This window comes from Pelodiscus sinensis, chromosome 26 (assembly GCF_052426305.1).
Source record: "Pelodiscus sinensis isolate ZL-2025 chromosome 26, ASM5242630v1, whole genome shotgun sequence".
NCBI lineage: Eukaryota > Metazoa > Chordata > Testudines > Trionychidae > Pelodiscus > Pelodiscus sinensis.
Window position 1 is genome coordinate 9,134,265 of NC_143077.1, and position 19,180 is coordinate 9,153,444.

Sequence of the window (19,180 nt, forward strand, 5' to 3'; positions counted from 1 at the left end):
TTAATCCTTTAATCCAGGAGTGGGGAACTTTTTTTGGGTCAGGGGCTACTGAACCACAGAAAAAACATTTGGGAGCCCCACACAAATGAGAGGGAGGGAACCCACAACCCTCACTGACCTTACCCCAAGAAAGGAGGGGGGGGGGGAAACCCTCGCAGATGTGGTCCCCAACTGAGAGGCCGGGAAAAAAACCACTTGCCTCATGCTCCAGCCTGGGACAGGGGAGGATGGCACCAAGGCTCAGGGCTTACCCTCAGGGCTGGATTATCTCTTCTGGGAGGCTTGGTGATAATGTGGGGCTCTGTGCTTCAGTGAAGGGCTCCCTGAAGACACTGCCTCTGTCACTCCCATTAGCTGCAATTCCTGGGCAATGGGGGCAGTGCCTGCAAGAAGCATTTCTCTGCAGCACACAGAGTTGCTTCCTCCCCCTGCAAGCCAGAGTTTGTGGGCCCAATTCATCCTTTGTCTTACTTTGATGGGGCCCATGAGACTCAGTTCCTCTCCTTCCTCCACAGCAGTGCGAGCCAGCTCATTCTGCTGCAGGGAGGGGGCCAACCCTGAGTCTCATGGGCCAGATCAAGGCAAGCTTGATCTGTAGGTTCCCCACCCCTGCTTTAATCCATTCTCGTGGCTCTTCTCTTAATCCTCTCCAGTTTATCAACACCTTTCTTGAATTGTGTCCACTAGAAGTGGGCATAATATTACAGCAACAATCACACTAGTGAGAAGTACAGAGGTAAAATAACCTTTTTACTCCTACTGAAATACTTCTGTTTATGCATTCAGGGATCACATTAGCCCTTTTGGCCACAGCATTGCTCTGGGAGCTCATGTTCAACTGGTTATCCGCCATGACGCCCAATTTTTTGTCAGTGTCATTGCTTCCCAAGGTAGAATCTCCCACTGTGTAAGTGTAGCCTGCGTTCTTTGTTCCTAGATGTATAGAGTTATATCTTGCCTTATTAAACAAAATATTGTTTGGCTGAATCTTACTTGCCAAGAAAATCTCATTTGCTCTGAATCAGTGACCTGTTCTCTTCATCATTGCCAGTCCTCCCCCACTCCCAAATTTTGTCATCTGCAAACTTTAAGTGGAGATTTTGTTTTCTTCTAGGTCATTAATAAAAATGTTAAACAGCACAGGGCCAAGAATTTATCCATGTAGGGATAAGAAACGTACTTTATCAATTATTATTCTTCATTTACAATGATATTTTTAGATCTGTTCGCTCAGGCTCGCGAGCTGCATGCAGCTCTTTAAAGAAAAAATTGCGGCTCCCACACTCGCAGCTCTGAAAGGGGCAGCGTGTTCCTGTCTGAAAGAGACAGAGCTGGAGTTGCAGTGTCCCATGCAGAATTCAAAATGGCCACCTTCAAAATGGCTGCTTTAAAAGGGCAATGCCTCTTAAGTGGGCGGCGTGTGTGTGGGGAGGGGGGTCTCAACTTTTTCCCCTCGGCTCTTTGCGCTGTATCCACCACTATTTTGGTTCTTCATCTGTAATGGTGTTTTTAATCCATCTTACATTAGTTTTTTATGTTTCTAGTGCTTTAATCAATGTCATGTGATGCTAAGTCAAATGCTTTACAGAAATTAAGTATATTACACCCACCCTATTACCTTCATTATCAACCAGACAATATCATTTTTTAATGAGATTACAAGTTAGTTCTACAGGATCTGTTTTCCATGAATCCGTGTTGATTAGCATTCATTGTACTACTATTCTTTAAGTAAGTCAGTCCTGTATCAGTTGCTCCATTATCTTGGATAGGATCTTCATATCTGCTATATTAATATCCTTGTGAGACACTTGTGGGGTGGAAAGATTCTTATCATATATGACTACATCATTTGTTTGTCCTCAAATACAGGACAGAAATTTATTAATAATTTTACCATTTCCATCTGGTAATGGAGCAGTACCAACAATTGTTAGGCTTGTTTGTGTTCCTAATATACTTAAAGAACTAAACTTAAGAACACAAGAAGGGATAGTTCAGTTAGCCCACTATCCTGTCTTCCAACACTGATTCGAGCCACATGTTTTGGAGGGAGTGAACCCAACAGGGCAATTATTCCATTTCATCCAGTTCCATTTTCTAGCAGTCTGAGGTTTAGGGATACATGCAGTGTGGGATTATGTTCTCGACCATTTAGGCTAATAGGCCTATCAAAGACTATCTTCCAGGAATTTATCTAATTTTTTTAATCCATTTACATTTTTTACCTTTACAACATCCCCTGGCAATGAATTATACATATTGAAATTCTCTTATCCAGGATTCTCTGATCCGGCAACATCCATGGTCTGACACACATGTTGCAGGACCAGAGAGTCTGGGTGGAGGATCCTTGCAGTACTGGCGGGGCTGCCTACTGGGTTTGGGAGACCCAGCACATGGGAGCTGTGGTCTGTTGGTGGGGTAGGAAGCCATGGCAAACAGCTGGGCCCAGGAGCCACAGCAGTGATGACTGCCCAGCAGGTTCTGCAGAAGATGGGGAGCCAGCCAGGAGGCTGGTGGCAGGGGTCCAGAAATTACCTCCCCTGTTCCAGCAAAATCCCTTTTCGAAGACCCAAGGGTGCCGGACTAAGAAGGTCCTAACTGTACATTATGTGAAGTAATTCCTTATGTTTGTTTTAAACCTGATGCCTTTAAGTGGGTAACCTCTGGTTCTTCTGTGGAATAACACTTCTCTATTCACTTTCTCCGCACCATTCATGATTTATAAACTTCTGTTATATCCCCCGTCAGTTGTCTTTTCTAAGCTGAATAATTTTTCTAATTGTTCATCATATGCAAGATGTTCCACACCCCTAAATTTTTTCCCCTTCTCTGTATACTTTCTAATTCTCTTTAATGTCCTTACTACTGTGGGCCATAGCTTTCATCTTTGTTTCCTTTATCATTTTCTTGAGTTCCTAGGTTCTGATTTATATTATCATCAACTTCTCTTGTTTTCTTTGTTCTATATGTATATTTTTTTCTCAGTGCCTTTACTTCCCCACGACACCATTTATTTTTAACTGGTACAATCACCTTCTTTGATTGTGGCTTTTGTGCATCTTATAAAGAGTTCTTTAAAAATTCCCAACTATCATGTATGTTTTCTGACTAATTTTTTTCTCCCATCTAATTTTAGCTTATAATTGTACTCGTCTTTGTGAAATTATCCTCTTTAAAGTACCAAGTATGAGTGTATAATGTTACTGATGTGGACAGTCTTCTGTTTGCACTTATTCATATGTAGAGATGTAAAAAGTAGTTTAAAAATTTAACTGTGTAACTGCTAAAAAGCCTAGTGGTTACACATGCTGTGGGCTTATATATAATCTTTAAACTGCAGAACCCACAATGAAGCCACCCCAGGGATGGTGGGGGGAGGGGTCACAGACATGGGCCATCACAAATAGGAATGTTAAATTTCTATTAATTATACATTTCTATTAATTAATCAAATAGTCAAAGGGATTTCCATTTTCTATCCAATTAGTCGATAAGGACTAGTGTGGCATTCCATCTTTGGAACTCAGAGTCCCCTGCTGGCCCTAAGCTCCATGCAGCGCTTCTGCTTTCAAATGTACAAGAGCCCAGCTTAACCAGTAACTTGCGGTGCTACCTTGGGCAAGTTGATTTACTTCTTCAAACTTCACATACGAACATAAGAATGGCCGTACTGGGTCAGACCAAAGGTCCGTCTAGCCCAGTAGCCTGTCTGCCGACAGTGGCCAGCACCAGGTGCCCCAGAGGGGGTGGACTGAAGACAGTGATCAAGCCATTTGTCTCCTGCCATCCTTCTCCAGCCTCTGACAAACAGAGGCCAGGGACGCCATTTCTATATAAAAAGGGGGATAATACATCACCGCCTAACTGTGTTGAGATGCTATAACAGTGGTGGGCAACTTGCAGCCCTCATATTGGATGCAGACCATTGGAGTCCTACATGTGGCCTGTGACACAATTGTTTACTATTGCCCACATCAGGGTTGCCTAATTCCATACCTGTGTAAATATTTTGCAATATTGTGGCAAACTCTGTAAGCTTTGTAAGGGGATCATGTCAGTTGCAGAAATAATTGTTTTCCAATGTGGAAGTAAATTATGTTAAGACACAAAAAGGTGGGAAACAGAAAATGTAACTAGGTAGTATGGCTGACGAGTATTGACTTGAGAGTAAAAGTTGGTGAGTATTATTATTCCTGGCTCTACAATTGATTTTTGATGTATGTTTAGAAAGCTCTTTTTAGGGGATTGGCATTTTTCTGATACAATCACATAGGTTTAAAACTAGTGGTATAACTGGTGCCATCTATGGATCCTACATTTTGGTAATCTAAAGATTTTGATATGTGTTTTTAAAAATGTTGTTTTCTATTGCTATAAAGCACTCCACTGTGAAACTCATCTTTTGTATTTGTCATGCTTTGGATGCAAGTTTGTTTTCTAGCAATCACTGAAATTTATAGTTTTTAATTGTTTTTTCACTCCATTGTTTGGCGCACACTTTTGGGAGTTTGAAAAGTTATCTTTGCTGCTTGCCAAACATCTCCTTCCCATCCCCATATTTTTAGTGATGTATGTTCTTCCTTTGTTTGGATCAGCTTGGCACTAGAACCAGGGTTATTTTTTAGTTGCTGCAGCAGCAGGGGAAACACTATTATGTTTCTGTTCTGTTGGCTGTTCATGTTTCTTGTATGGTAACACATGAAAACAAGCATTTAAAATCTAGAGGACATTCCAACTGGTTTGATAAATAGAACACATTTTGATAATGTTCCTTTTAAAAACAGCCATTTGAGGGGTGGTGTTTTGTTTTTAACTCCTGTTTAGGGTTTGGGTCTGGGTTTGATTTTATTTTCTAATGTACATTTGACTTTGGAGTATCAGTTCTTTCTCAGTTGGTATTTACAACCAGCATTCTGGGTATATTACAACAATGGATACAATTTGGTAATGGTAAAATTAAGTGAAATTCAGAGAACAAGTGATGGGGGTTGAGAAAAGGACAAACCAGGGTGTGGTCACAGCAGGGCTGAAACAAGAGGCCTGCTGCCCAAGGCTGACAGCTAGAGAAGTCATGGAGAACTGAAGTCTCGGAATCCATGACCTGTGTGACCAAATCATACCCTTAATTACAACCAAGTGATTAGCTAAACTAGTTTATAATTTGCCATTCCCAAGAAGGTCTCTCTACTCCTCACTTGTGTCTACCTTTGTAAGAGTTTAACCAGAACATATCCCCCTCCTTTTCTCCCCTTCAGGGCAGTTTTCAGACATACCAGTTCAGATAAGGTCTTGGAGTTTTACCAGATCATCTCTCTGGATCATGTTTCATCATATTCTAAAAATATCTTCCTTCCCAGCTAGGGATTGTGCATGATGTTTTTGTCCTCTTTTCTAGAAATGTTGTATATTGTGGAACCTTTAAATAGTGATGAACCTGGATACTGATATACTTATATCGCTTTCAGAAGCTGATTTTTGTATTTTTCTACACAACTACTAAACAGAATTCGTCACCACTTGCTTCCTTCCTGAAAGATAAGATGAAATCCGTGTATAGCATGGGCTAGCACTGATCAGGTGGACAGGCTTTTAAATTAGCCTTAAATTGATTTTAAATTTATGGCGCAATGCCAGACATCTAGGAGAGATGCTAATATTCATTTTTTTTCAAACCCAGATTCAGAAGAAATACAATTGTTGAAGGGGGTAAGTGCTTTAACATCACCTTGAAAGCTACTTTTGGGAGAGAATGCATTTGCTATTGCCCATCAGTATTACACATCCAATAAGACGGCATGTGATGGCTGTTGTAGCCAAGTGAAACAATAGTTAAGCGGAGTACCTAAACTGGAATTTAGAATGAAGGTCTCTATACTTGGGGGAAGGCAACAAGGGAACGTTGACAATTAAATGGTGAGAACAGGAGTTTCATGTCTTATCCAGAATGGCAACACCAGAAGCGCTGTTCTCCCAAAGACCAGTCTTTGTGTTTAAAAAAAAAGGGGGGGGGGGAGGGAGGGGGAAGGTGTCGTATAAACAGTTGGAGTGTATGTTAAGATTTTGTTGTTGGAATATGAGATGTTTAGTTAATAAACTTCTTGAGAATGAGACACTAAACATAATTTATCTATCTAAATTTTATCCTGTGGGACAACAGAGTGATATCACGTCACTCTGCATCCCACCACCTGCCTCCGCCCTCAGCCATGCAGCCTCCCTCCTCCCCGGTGGCCCTGCCCCAGGAACGCTGACCAAATGACCACTCCATGAAATGGAGGTGAAGGGACAGCTCTGTCTCCACGTGCCTCCTTGAACGACGTCCACCTGTCTCTGGGCCCAACCTGCATGGCCAATGTGCCTGCCACTTGGCTTTGCTCTGTGTAGCCCAGGCCTGGACACAGTGCTTGGGGGCTGTGCTGCAGGTCGTTCCCCCCCCCCCCCCCGATTTAACTTATTGGTAAATAAGTTTTCAACAGTACTGTGAACCAAACTTTTGACTGCTTAATGCCATTCCACCTCTCTTAAAAGTTAGGCTACTTATAACAGTGTTTCTCAACCTTTTTTATAAAGTACCCCCTTTAAAAAAAAAAGTTATAAGTACCCCCAGTACCTACAGTTTTCAGACATACACAATTTTTTTCTACCATTGCAACGCATTTGTTTAAACAATTTAATCGTAGCCAGGCAGGCGATGAAATTTTTGGGTGTAAAAAGTACAAAAATAATAACGTGCTGTAAAACTTAAAACAAAAATTCATTTTTTCCCAAAATTCAGTTGTGTTGATGTATGCCTCAGACTTCTCTCAAGTACTCCTACAGGTACTCGTACCACTGGTTAAGAAACACTGACTTATAACGTGTTTGGCATTTCATATGGGAAAGATCAGTCTTTGAAAGTGAATAGAAACCAGAGCAAGTGGAGCTCTATTTGAGAAACCTAGGGTCTCATTGCAGTAGCCTAGAAATTAGAACCTTGTTTTCAGAGCAAATTTGGCATGAGTTAAAGTGGCAGTGTTGTCTAGGAAGGTTCCCTTTCACGATGGTAAGGCAGGTGCATTTATTTTAAGCCACTGATATTCTGTGTACTGTACTCTTATTTCTCTCATGAATCTCTGTTGAGTACTCAGCATTTTGTTTTTATTCTGATCTATAAAAGGGTATTGCTGTGTTTTGCTCTCTTTGGAAGCTCTCTGAAATTAAAAAAGCAAAGTCTGCTTTAACATTGCCAAATGAACAGGTTGCGTTGTGATTAGAAACGTAAAATTCTCTATAGAACAATCAAATTTAAAAATTGACTAATGTGGGTTGTCTGAAACTTCAGTGGACTTGTATGGTTATATTCTTAGAAAATTCTTGTCATAAATAACATTGAATATATAGAAATAATTTTAAGTTTTCACACATCAGTACAGTATTACCCTCAATACCCTTTTTCTTTTTTACTTTGGATTCATTGGAAAAACTCTAATCATTTTTAAATTCTGCCTTTCTAATTTTGCTTTTTAATTTTGCTATTGCTAAGGAGCCTAATGTTCTCTCCCCCCACACACGCATGAGATGTGAATAATTAACTGGTACACCTCACCCTTAACTGGCCTGACTGCAGCAGTTGGGGAGTGGGGAGTGACTACTCCAACCCAGCTAGGCTGGAGTGGCGCTGCCGCCCCCCCCCCCCCCCCCCCCCACTCGCCCCATTTCATTGGTTAACTGGTTAAACATAACTAAACAAACAGGATTGTACATTCCTAGTGTGCATGCTTCTGAACGTCATGTTTTTAGTAATGTGTGTTAAATGTGTTCAGGTTTTGATCATGCAGTCTTTGGCTACACTGCAGCTATACCACTGTAGTGTAAGTGCATCCTGTGTCAACAGAAGGTCCCACTGATGTAGTTAATCCATCTCACCGAGAGATGGTAGGTATGTCAGTGGAAGAATTCTTCCATTGATATGGCTGGTCTACAATGGGCGGGGTGGGGTGAGAAGGAGGTTATGCTGACCTAACTGTAGCAATCAGAATGGGAAAATGTTCACAGCCCTGCACAGCATAACTGTGTCGACCTAATTTGTAAGTGTAGACGAGGCCTTAATGAATTTTGTGGACTCTGGGAATGAAAAATCATTTAATTATTCAAGCCCCCCCAGTATAACAGTGGAATATCTTCCTGCTGATACAGAATGCTGCTGATTTCAAGGGATTTTGCCTGCATGGTTTCCCTTGGCTTAGGAAGTAAAAGCCTACTAGAAAAATAAAATAATATTGAGACTTAATTTTTTGAAGTAACAAAACCAAAAGGTGCTTTCAGTGTTCTCTAAGCTTTAAATGTTTTTTGTACACTTGACAGAGAGAAGTAAAATTGATGTAGATAACTGTGCTGCTTGCATTTCAGTCACTTTTTACCATTACCTTAGAGTGATGCTTGCTGGTAAATAGCTTTTATGCAGCTGTCATGCATAGCAGCTATAATCCTTTTTTTATGAGTCTGGACTGCTCCTTTAGAACAGCAACTTCAATTGGCTTCATGTCATAAAATTTGACAACAGTTTAGGATATTGAAGTACAGCCATATCATTTTCATAGTCATAGAATGCTAGAAATGGAAGGGACCTCAAGAGGTCATCAAGTCCAGTCCCCTGCCCTCACGGAAGAACCAAGCACGATAAGTATGCCTTTCTGAAGATTGATATGGAAAATGTCCCAGGTCTTGGGGCGGGGGGGGGGGGGGGGAGAGGGAGGAAAGAGAGCAGGCAGGTGTCATATTTCTCAGTATGAATTGTGCCTGTTCGTTTAAGAGTGCAGGGAAGTCCAGATTTTCAGTTGTTCTCTAGGCATTTGATTTACAGAATTTGACTTTCAACTGGCCAAACAGCAGATATGACAGGTGTAAGTGGTAAATGAGCATTGAACTATATTTTCTTTCATTCAGGGAATTAATGCAGATGTCCCACTTGGGCACTAGAGTAGGAGGGTAAAGAGTGCCCTTTCTTATTCCTCTGCCAAACATACAGATTAAAATGTAAAGACAGCAGGAAATTCACAATGCTACAGATGTTGCTTTGGAGCTGTTTTCAATACATTTGTAGCACTTGTATACAAGAGAATGTGCTAGAGACATGGTTTATTTTGTGTTTGTGTGCATTAGAGTACAGGCAGTCCCCGGGTTACGTACAAGATAGGGACTGTAGGTTTGTTCTTAAGTTGAATTTGTATGCAAGTCGGAACTAGTACATATTGTAGGGGAAACTCTAGCCAAACATTTCTCCAGAGCTCAGTTTTATTCTCCCACACCTCACTTCCCTCAGTCCCTTATTCTCAAGCTGAGGTGTCTGCTGAGAAAAGCCGCTCTGCGTCTCCCTGGTCTGCTGGGGGGGAGGGGGGCGCTAGCTTCACGTCTCCCTGGTCTGCTGGGGGGAAGCAGCTAGTGCGGGGTTGCCTCACCCCGTTTGTAAGTAGGGATCCGATGTAAGTCGGATCCATGTAACCCGGGGACTGCCTGTATTCCAATAGCTCATGTCTGGTGAAGATGCATATGCCTTATTTTTCAGTATTTGTGTTTCTCATGCAATTCTATATACTCCAGTTGCACTGCAGTTTATAAAGAGTAGATGGATTAAAAATACTAAAATGGAAAAGCTATAAAACATACTTAATATGCTGGTAGGCTATTTTGTTATCCTGGTATTTGAGCTAATACTTTGCACTCCCTACAGAACCTTCTATTCCAGGATCTCAAAGCACTATATAGATCATAGAATCATAGAACTGGAAGAGACCTCAGAAGGTCATCAAGTCCAGCCCCCTGCTCTAGGCAGGACCAATTCCAACTAAATCAACCCGGCCAGGGCTTTGTCAAGCTGAGACTTAAACACCTCTAGGGATGGAGACTCCACTACTTCCCTAGGTAACCCATTCCAGTGCTTCACCACCCTCCTAGTGAAATAGTTTTTCCTAATATCCAACCTGGACCTCTCCCACCACAACTTGAGACCATTGCTCCTTGTTCTGCCATCTGTCACTACTGAGAACAGCCTCTCTCCATCCTCTTTGGAACCTCCCTTCAGGAAGATGAAGGCTGCTATCAAATCCCCCCTCACTCTTCGCTTCTGCAGACTAAACAGACCCAAGTCCCTCAGCCTCTCCTCATAAGTCATATGCTCCAGCCCCTAATCATTTTGGTTGCCCTCCGCTGGACCCTCTCCACTGCGTCCACGTCCTTTTTGTAGTGGGGGGCCCAGAACTGGACACAATACTCCAGATGCGGCCTCACCAAAGCCGAATAAAGGGGAATGATGACATCTCTGGATCTGCTGGCAATGCTCCTCTTAATGCAACCTAATATGCCATTAGCCTTCTTGGCTACAAGGGCACACTGTTGACTCCTATCTAGCTTCTCATCCACTGTAACCCCCAGGTCCTTTTCTGCAGAACTACTACTTAACCGGTTGGTCCCCAGCTTGTAACTATGCTTGGGATTCTTCCGTCCCAAGTGCAGGACTCTACACTTGTCCTTGTTGAACCTCATCAGATTTCTTGTGGCCCAGTCCTCCAATTTGTCTAAGTCATTCTGTACCCTATCTCTGCCCTTAAGCGTATCTACCTCTCCCCCCAGCTTAGTGTCATCCGCAAACTTGCTGAGGGTGCAATCCATCCCCTCATCCAGATCATTAATAAAGATATTGAACAAAACCGGTCCTAGAACCGAACCTTGGGGCACTCCGCTAGAAACCGACCGCCATCCTGACATCGAGCCATTGATCACTACCCGCTGGGCCTGGCCTTCTAGCCATCTTTCTATCCATCTTACCGTCCATTTATCCAATCCACAATCCCTTAACTTGCTGGCAAGAATATTGTGGGAGACCGTATCAAAAGCCTTGCTAAAGTCAAGGTATATAACATCCACTGACTTCCCCATGTCCACCGAGCCAGTTACCTCATCATAGAAGCTAATCAGATTGGTCAGGCACGACTTGCCCTTCGTGAATCCATGCTGACTATTCCTAATCACTTTCCTCTCATCCAAGTGCCTCAATATGGATTCCTTAAGGATCCCTTCCATGATTTTTTCAGGAACCGAGGTAAGACTGACCGGCCTATAGTTCCCTGGATCATCCTTCTTCCCTTTTTTGAAGATGGGCACTACATTTGCCTTTTTCCAGTCATTTCTCCCGATCTCCATGACTTTTCAAAGATAATAGCCAAAGGCTCCACAATGACATTCGTCAACTCCCTCATTACCCTCGGATGCACTAGGTCCGGACCCATGGATTTATGTACGTTTAGCTTTTCTAAATAGTTCCTAACCTGTTCTTTACCCACCACGGGCTGTCCATCTTCATCCCATCTTGCATCACTTGGCGCAGAAGTCCAGGAGCCGACCTTGTCCGTGAATACAGAGGCAAAGAAAGCATTGAGTACTTCAGCTTCCCCACATCATCTGTCACTAGGTTACCTCCTTCATCCATTAGGAGCCGCACACCCTCTCTGATCACCTTCTTCTTGTTAACATGCCGGTAGAAACCTTTCTTGTTACCCTTCACGTCCTTAGCCAGTTGCAATTCCATTTGTGCTTTCGCCTTCCTGATAGCCCCCTGGCATTCTTGAGCTATACCTTTAAACTCCTCCCTGGTCATTTGTCCAAACTTCCACTCTTTGTAAGCTTCCTTTTTGTGCTTAAGTTCACCAAGGATTTCCCCTGTAAGCCAGTCCGGTCTCCTACCATGTTTGCCTCTCTTGCTACGCGTCGGGATGGTTTCTTTCTGTGCCTTCAATAAGGCTTCTTTAAAATACTGCCAGCTGTCCTGGACTCCTTTCCCCTTCATGTTAACATCCCAGGGGATTCTGCCCATCAGATCTCGGAGGGAGTGCTTTTTTGAAGTCCAAGGTGTGTATTTTACTACTCTCTTTTCTTCCTTCGGTGGCCTGTAGCAAACACCAACCACAATATCAATGCTGTTGTTTGCTCCTTTAAACTTAACCCATAGACTCTCAACAGGTTTTTCTCCCTCATTATACTGGAGTTCAGAGCAATCGTAGTGCTCTCTTACATATAGTGCAACTCCTCCTCCTTTTCTTCCCTGCCTGTTGTTCCTAAACAGTCTATACCCTTCCATGACAGCGCTCCAGTCATGCGAGTCATCCCACCAAGTCTCTGTTATCCCAATTAAATCATATTTCTTGGTCTGGGCCAGGGCCTCCAGTTCTTCCTGTTTGTTGCCCAGGCTTCTCGCATTAGTGTACCAAACACTTCAGGTAACCAGTTGATCATCCTATCTTCTCCATTCGAAACATGGGTCCTCCTTTCTTGCCCCTTCCTCTCTGCATTTCTTCCCGGTATCCGACTTTCCCACTCCCCTCAGGGTTTTGGTCACCGACCCCCGATGAACCTAGTTTAAAGCCCTCCTCATTAGTTTTGCAAGCCTGCCCGCGAAGATGCTCCTTCCTCTCTTCGTTAGGTGGATCCCATCTCTTCCTAACAATCCTTGCGCCCGGAACAGAGACCCATGGTCGAAGAAACCAAAGCCCTCTCTGCGACACCATCTGTGCAACCACGCATTTACGTCCTCAATTCGACGATCCCTGCCCAGTCCTTTCCGTTCAACAGGGAGGATGGAGGAGAATACCACTTGCGCTCCAAATTCTTGGTCCTTCTTCCTAGCGCTACATAATCCGCAGTAACACGCTCAAGATCATTCTTGGCCGTATCATTAGTTCCCACGTGGAGAAACAGGAAGGGGTAGCGATCCGAAGGTTTGATCAGCTTGGTAAGCCTCTCAGTGACATCCTGAATGCGAGCTCCCGGTAAGCAGCACACCTCTCGAGATTCCAGGTCCGGACGGCAGAGGGATGGCTCAGTCCCTCCTAGAAGGGAGTCCCCGACCACCACCACCCGTCATTTCCTTTTGGGCGTGGTGGCCGTGGAACCTCCATCTGTAGGACTATGCATCCCATGCCTTCCAGTAGATGGTGTTCCCTTCTGGTTTCTTCCTTGTGAGGTCCCTTCCAGAGCTTTCAGTACTGCAGAGCCTGTGGAGAGAGCTTGAAAGCGATTGCTTACCTCTATAGCATCGGGGGATTCCCGTGCTGGCCTTTTTCCCCTTCTAGAAGTTACATGCTTCCAGTTCTTTTCTTGGTCACGTACTGCCCTCTCTGGCTCTTCTGCCTGCCGTGGTTGAAGGATTAAATGCAGCCTTCTATCGAGGAAGTCTTCATCCTCTCTGATCAAGCGTAGGGTCGACACTTGTGCCTCCAGTCCTCTAATTTTTTCTTCCAAAATGTCGACCAGCTTGCACTTGGTGCAGATGAAATCCGTTCTTTCTTCCGGGAGGAAAACAAACATGGCACACGCTGTGCAGGTAACAGCAGACCCATCACCAACCATCGCTGCTGTCCTGGAAAAGGGATTTAAAAACAAAGGCAAGAGAACCTCCCGCCCTTCCCTTTCCCCTTCCGAACTCCCTCTCAAAGCTCCCTGTTAGCAATCACCTGTTCACAAGCTCCTTGGTCACTTGCCCACTGCCTTATAAAGCCCCTCCCCTACCAAGGCTCAGCCAATCAGCAGAGGCTTCTAGAATTCAAACTTTAATTAGAAGCCAACAGTTGCAAAAGTATGCCTCTGACCTCTGTCCTTCCAGCCACCTCGCTGGAAGGCGTGTCGCTATTTCTTACAGATGGCTAATTTGAAGTTTAGATACAAGTGACTTCTCTAAGATCAGATGAAAAGTCAGTAATAGTGCCAGAAATAGAACCCAGGAGGTTTTAATCACAATCACACTTCCTTCCTCTACTAGTAGTTGGTTGTTTACTCCATAGTTTGTTGTTGCAGTTAGTTACCAACTTGGCAAACAATGTTTTCGAAAGGAACTGAACAGCTGCATTTCCACTCCTGTCAGCAGTATAGAACCCTGACTAGTTTGTGGAAAATGTAGATTGGGAAATTGTGGCAACCAGCAGTAAGTGATCTTCAAATTATAAGGATGCAACTCTGTCGCTGTGGACAAGGACTAGATGAGTTGAAGCAATGCAAGCTGTTCAAGTCTGTAATTTGGACATGGGAAAATTGCTGTTTTAAAAGAAAATGGAGTTTCAAATATCCTCCTTTACTCTGGAGTTTTGTTAATTTCCTGCTTAGGCAAGTGGCTGCCATTGCTTAATAGTCAAAGTACAGTACTTTAAAACAGTTTTTTACTGTGTTTTTTTCTATTTAGCATACTATTGGAGATCAGATTCGTAGAGTACAAATGTCTTAAAGCAGATTGCATTTTACTGAAAATGAAATGAAGGCTAGTTTAAGCAAAGAAAGTAAAGAGTTTTAGCAACAACTATTAAAGAGTGGTATAGAACCTATAATTAGGTTGTGAGCTATTTGGGTGAGGAATTGTCTTTCTGTAGGCAGCATGTAGATCATTTGGGGTGCTTATAATAGTATAAGCAGACTACATGTGTTTTATTTGCTAAATTGGTAAGAAAACTGAACTGGCCAGATTAGGTGCTGATAAAAATTGTCCTTTCCCCAACTAAGCATATCTTCCTATAGAAATTCTACAAAATGTTATTCTTTTTCCTAGTCTCTGAGAATGTGGAGCCCAATTGGTTTTGTGTCATTTCCCATTTGAATATTAAGGTGTACATTTAAAGCTAATTATTTGTAGTACATTGATTACTAAATGTTCCTTACAGATATAAAGACCAATGAAATGTTTCTTTTGGAGGAGACCAGTATGTCATGCTATTGCTTGGCAAGATTGGCAAAATACTGTGATTTGTGGTATGGCAATTCTTTATAGGATTCTTAAGTATGTCATCTAGTTGGCTAAGAATTTTCAGCTGTGATCATATCTGCAGAGCTTGCCTGGATGTGTAGGGATTCTTTTCTGCTTCAATCCTTTCACACCTGTTAAAGTAATAATTAAAGATTCCTTGACAGGCATTCTAAAAAAGGAATTGGGAGGGGGGGGAAAGCCGACAGAGGATAAGAGGGGGAAAAAGAGGAAATGAGAGTTCTAGAAAAACACACTGCATGTAAACTTTGGATATATTCTTATTTCAATCCATGTCTTTTTGACACACACAAATGTTCTTAAAAGTGGGCTGGAATATAAAACTTCTGATCTATAATCTCTGCTTCAGTATTGCACCCTTCTGTGCATTACCTCCCTGCTTCACTTTCCCTGTCTGAAAGTGGGGAATAATAATGCTTGCTTACTTCCTGGGTGTATTGGATTAATGCTTATTATAAACTACTTTAAAGATAAAAAGCAGTATTAAATAATAAATTTATTGGAGCTCTTTAGTTGAAAGAGAAATGTGTAAGAAAATATAAAATAAGTACAAAAATATACTGAAATAAGTATGCTGGGAAATAACTATAAAAGTACAAAATAGTTTTTGTAAAAAGAAAATTGATCAAACATCAATAGAAAGGAAAAATTCACTGATATGAAAAGCGTCAAATTCTGACACTTTATTTTTCATAAAGTATAAGACCATTTTCCCCATCTTCCATCAAGTCAAAACAGATCACAATAAAAAGAATGGAAATGTGTGTTTAAAAATCTTGTGGGTATGGGTTTCTCACAGGATTGACAAAACATTGATTATGGCCTAGACCAGTGTTTCTGAAAGTGTATCGCGGAAACACTTTCAGAAACACTTTAACTGGCCACCCTGGTCTTTTTATGTACTGGTGCCTTACATCTCCCATTGGCTCCGTTTTGTCCTTTGCAGCCAAGGGGAGCCACAGGAAGAGGCGTGGGCTCGGCCACCGCTTCCTGTGGTTCCCCTTGGCTACAAAGGATAAAATGGAGCCAGAGGGAGCCACGAGGCTCTGTTGCCACGGCGCTGGTACATAAACAAACCAGGGCGGCCAGTTAAAGTGTTTCTGAAAATGTTTCCGTGGTACACTTTCAGAAACACTGGCCTAGACCCAAAGGAAGTATTTGAGCTTGTGATTTCAGTAAATTGAATGGAACTAGTGGTAAATAGTTGACTTAAAAAAACAACAACCCACATTCCTTCCAACTTGTTTGTGAATTGATATCATTTGCATACCCGCAGAACAAGAGACACTTACCACTTTTAGACCTCATGAAATGGTCCTCTTAGAAGAGCCATTTACATTAACTGTTATGTCCCATTTTTCTGAAAAATTCAGCCCTTTATCATGCAATGATACGTAAATACGTGAATCACCTGTTAAGCCTTGATATATTTATATTTAAATAGATGGGTCTTCTATAGGAATGTTATGCTGACATCTGCTATGTATTTGAGACAATTTGTCTGTCTGTTCAAGAATGTCTCTTAATGGTAAGGATTAGGATCAGCAAATTTGGTATATAGCTCTCTTATCATAACTTAAAGCAACATAAGAGTTTGGTTGTGCCAGGAAAACAGGATGTGTCTGGATGGGATTGTTTCTCATAAAATCAAACAGAAGAGAGACAGAATCACCGAATCAAGTACAGTCCTCACAATTGATATAACTGAGGGAATGTTGAAAGACGGTTTAGGGTGGGCATGGAAAATATCACCTTTGCCTGCCGGCTCCAGCACAGAGCTGTCACAGCAGCTCCATTCTAGGGGAGGGGGGCTGTGGCATCTCTGGGCTGGGGAAGGGGGTGCCTCCCTCTCACCCCTAGCTGCATCTGCTCCATGCTGGGGTCAGAAGAAGGTGTGCTCTCCCCCCACCCCGGCCAAGGGAGCCAACCTGGAGCTTCCCTGTAGCTGCTGATGCTGCCAGAGACAGGTGGTCCTTCTGTGGCTCCCATCCAGCCTAACCTGGACCTGCCCCAGCCAGGGGACATGCACACTCCCCCAGCTGTGTCCTCTCGTGCTGCTGCAGCCATGGAGAGGCACTTCTCACCTGGCCCCAAGCTGCTGTGTTGAGGTTATTTTCCAAAAAACAAAAATTGAGTTAAGGACCTGAGCAATGCTAGAGTAATCTTCTAGTGAATGTATAAAGTAAGGAACTGCATTTCTTGCCTTGCAGTTTCCTATAACATTAATAGAAATATGTGTAATTAAGATCTAACTGTGCTCCTAGTTCACTGTTCACTAACAAGAATAAAAGGAAAACTAGCATAGATTAACAGTGACTTGTTTTGAACTGTTACATACTGTGAAATAAATGCTACCTGAAAAAGTAGTGGTTTTTTTATGGTCTGGAGAGTTAACTTGTCAGTCTGTAGTCATGGAAATATAGAAATGTAATACAGCTTCAGGTAGTGCCTTTGGCAGTGAGTCCTGTGGTTTCCTTGGTGATAACACTGGTAATGATCCAGAAGGGGAGATGTCAGACTCCCATGGTATGCATGATTGGAGGTACAAGTTGCTGCAAAACACACAGTTAATAATCTAGAGAGCAATACAGAATAGCAAATTTGGCTACCTGAGCAAGGTTAAGTGGCAAGTACCGTAAATTAGCGAATATAACACTCGTCTAAGTATTATGCACAGTTTTTCTATAGTGTGTTAAAATATATATTAGAATACCCGTGGATGTACATAACCTGCATAGACTTCTGCTGCCTTCATAAAAGAATCTGGTGGTCTTTGATGTGGTTGTTACTTGCCAGTTATAAAGATTGAAGATAACGACATCATGCAGCCCAATAATACTGGGTCTTGTTATACTGGTAATGAATCATGGCTGAGGCTGCTGAGCTATAAAAAGCAATAAGCACTACCCTATTACCAGTATATAAGACCTACCAACCACAACGTCTTAAAACTTTTTCAGTTTATAACAAATATAGTCCAAGAAAATATTTTTAATGATGCCTAAACGCAAATCATATACAGCCGATTTTAAACTACCTGTTGTTACATATGCAAAAGAAAATGGCAATAGAGCAGCAGGCAGAAAATTTTCCGTTAATGAAAAGTCTGTTCACGAGTGGAGAAAAGAAGATGTTGATTTTATTATGTTGATCTTGTCGTCTTGTAACATGAGTAAAAATCAAATTGCATAAGACTTAGACATGTATACCACAGGTAGGTAAAAACATGAATAACCGGTGGGCTATATACGCTAATTTACAGTACTTAACTTCTTAATTTAACTCTTTATTTATGTCATTCTGGAATGGAAATTGAAACCCTGTATTGTGGTGTTAAAAGTCTACCGATCCTAATTAATACACTGTCTATGCGCTGTCATAGGAGCACCTTATAATTTAGGAAAGTTTATGCTATAGTAACTAAATGAATAGTTTTTAGTGAATAGATTAATTTAGCGGTATGAGAATGGCAACTGTTGTTGTGCCAGTGAAAGGTCAAACTTCAGCTATAGGGAATCCTAGCCCACACAGAACTAGTAAGAATGAAGATGTGAACTTTGTGTTCATCTGTCTCCAAGAGCCTCCTAGCCACGTCCAGGAAGAGAACTTAAGGATGAATAAACAAAAGAAACAGGAAATAGTTTCCTGTAACTTTAGTAGCCTTAACTTCTTTTGAGTCTAAGCTGAGCTGCTTGCTACCTTGATTAACACAGGAAAATTCATCAGCATTTAATGACTAAATGGCAGCAACTGTACTAAACCTGGAACCACTAACTACTAGTGAACTTAAATAAGAGATGCTGCTAAACCATGTTACTCTCAGTTCTACATCAGTCACACACAACATGATTGGTTTGTGCAGCTGTTGTTGAGGTCTCCCTCTCTTCAGCCTGCCGGGAACATAAGGGTATTCTCTCTCTGCAGTTGCCTCTGTATTTTTATCTCATATTTTTCTATGATTCTGTGCTGCTTTTTTTTAAAGTAGGCAAACTGAAACTTCAGTTCTAGCTAATGTCTACTTCAGATCAGGCTACAGATTAATAGTTCAGATCTGCATCTTGTAGTGGAAGGTATACACACCCAGAATTGCTTTAATGTGCATAGCTAAATGTAGACCAGAGCAGAAAGAAAGCATTGTCTGGTGAGCAAGGCAGAGAACTGGATGTCAGAAGATTTGGGTTTCATATTTAGTTCAACCACTGATTTGCTGTGGGACCGTGGGCAAGTCATTTTACCTCTGTGCCTCAGTTTATCCATAGATATTATTGGAATAACATCCTTACTTGGAGTGTTCAGGTTTAATTTAATAATAGGTTGTAAAACATTGTAAGAGTCTTGTGTAAGGTGCTATAAAATGCAGTATTAATTCTTAATATTTCCTGGACAGATGATTGT

General features: G+C 42.1%; 1 protein-coding gene across 6 annotated transcripts in view; it reads left to right on the forward strand.

Moving 5' to 3' along the window:
* THRAP3 (thyroid hormone receptor associated protein 3) overlaps positions 1–19,180 on the forward strand; it is an 87,731-nt gene that overhangs the window by 17,264 nt on the left and 51,287 nt on the right. For 2 of the 6 annotated variants that reach the window (XM_075908869.2, XM_075908870.2), the window contains exon 3: positions 5,684–5,712. The exons of the other annotated variants lie outside the window; for them this stretch is intronic. The gene's annotated coding sequence lies outside the window, so the exon portion shown is untranslated. The remainder of the gene's footprint in view (positions 1–5,683; positions 5,713–19,180) is intronic. 6 annotated transcript variants of the gene reach the window in all.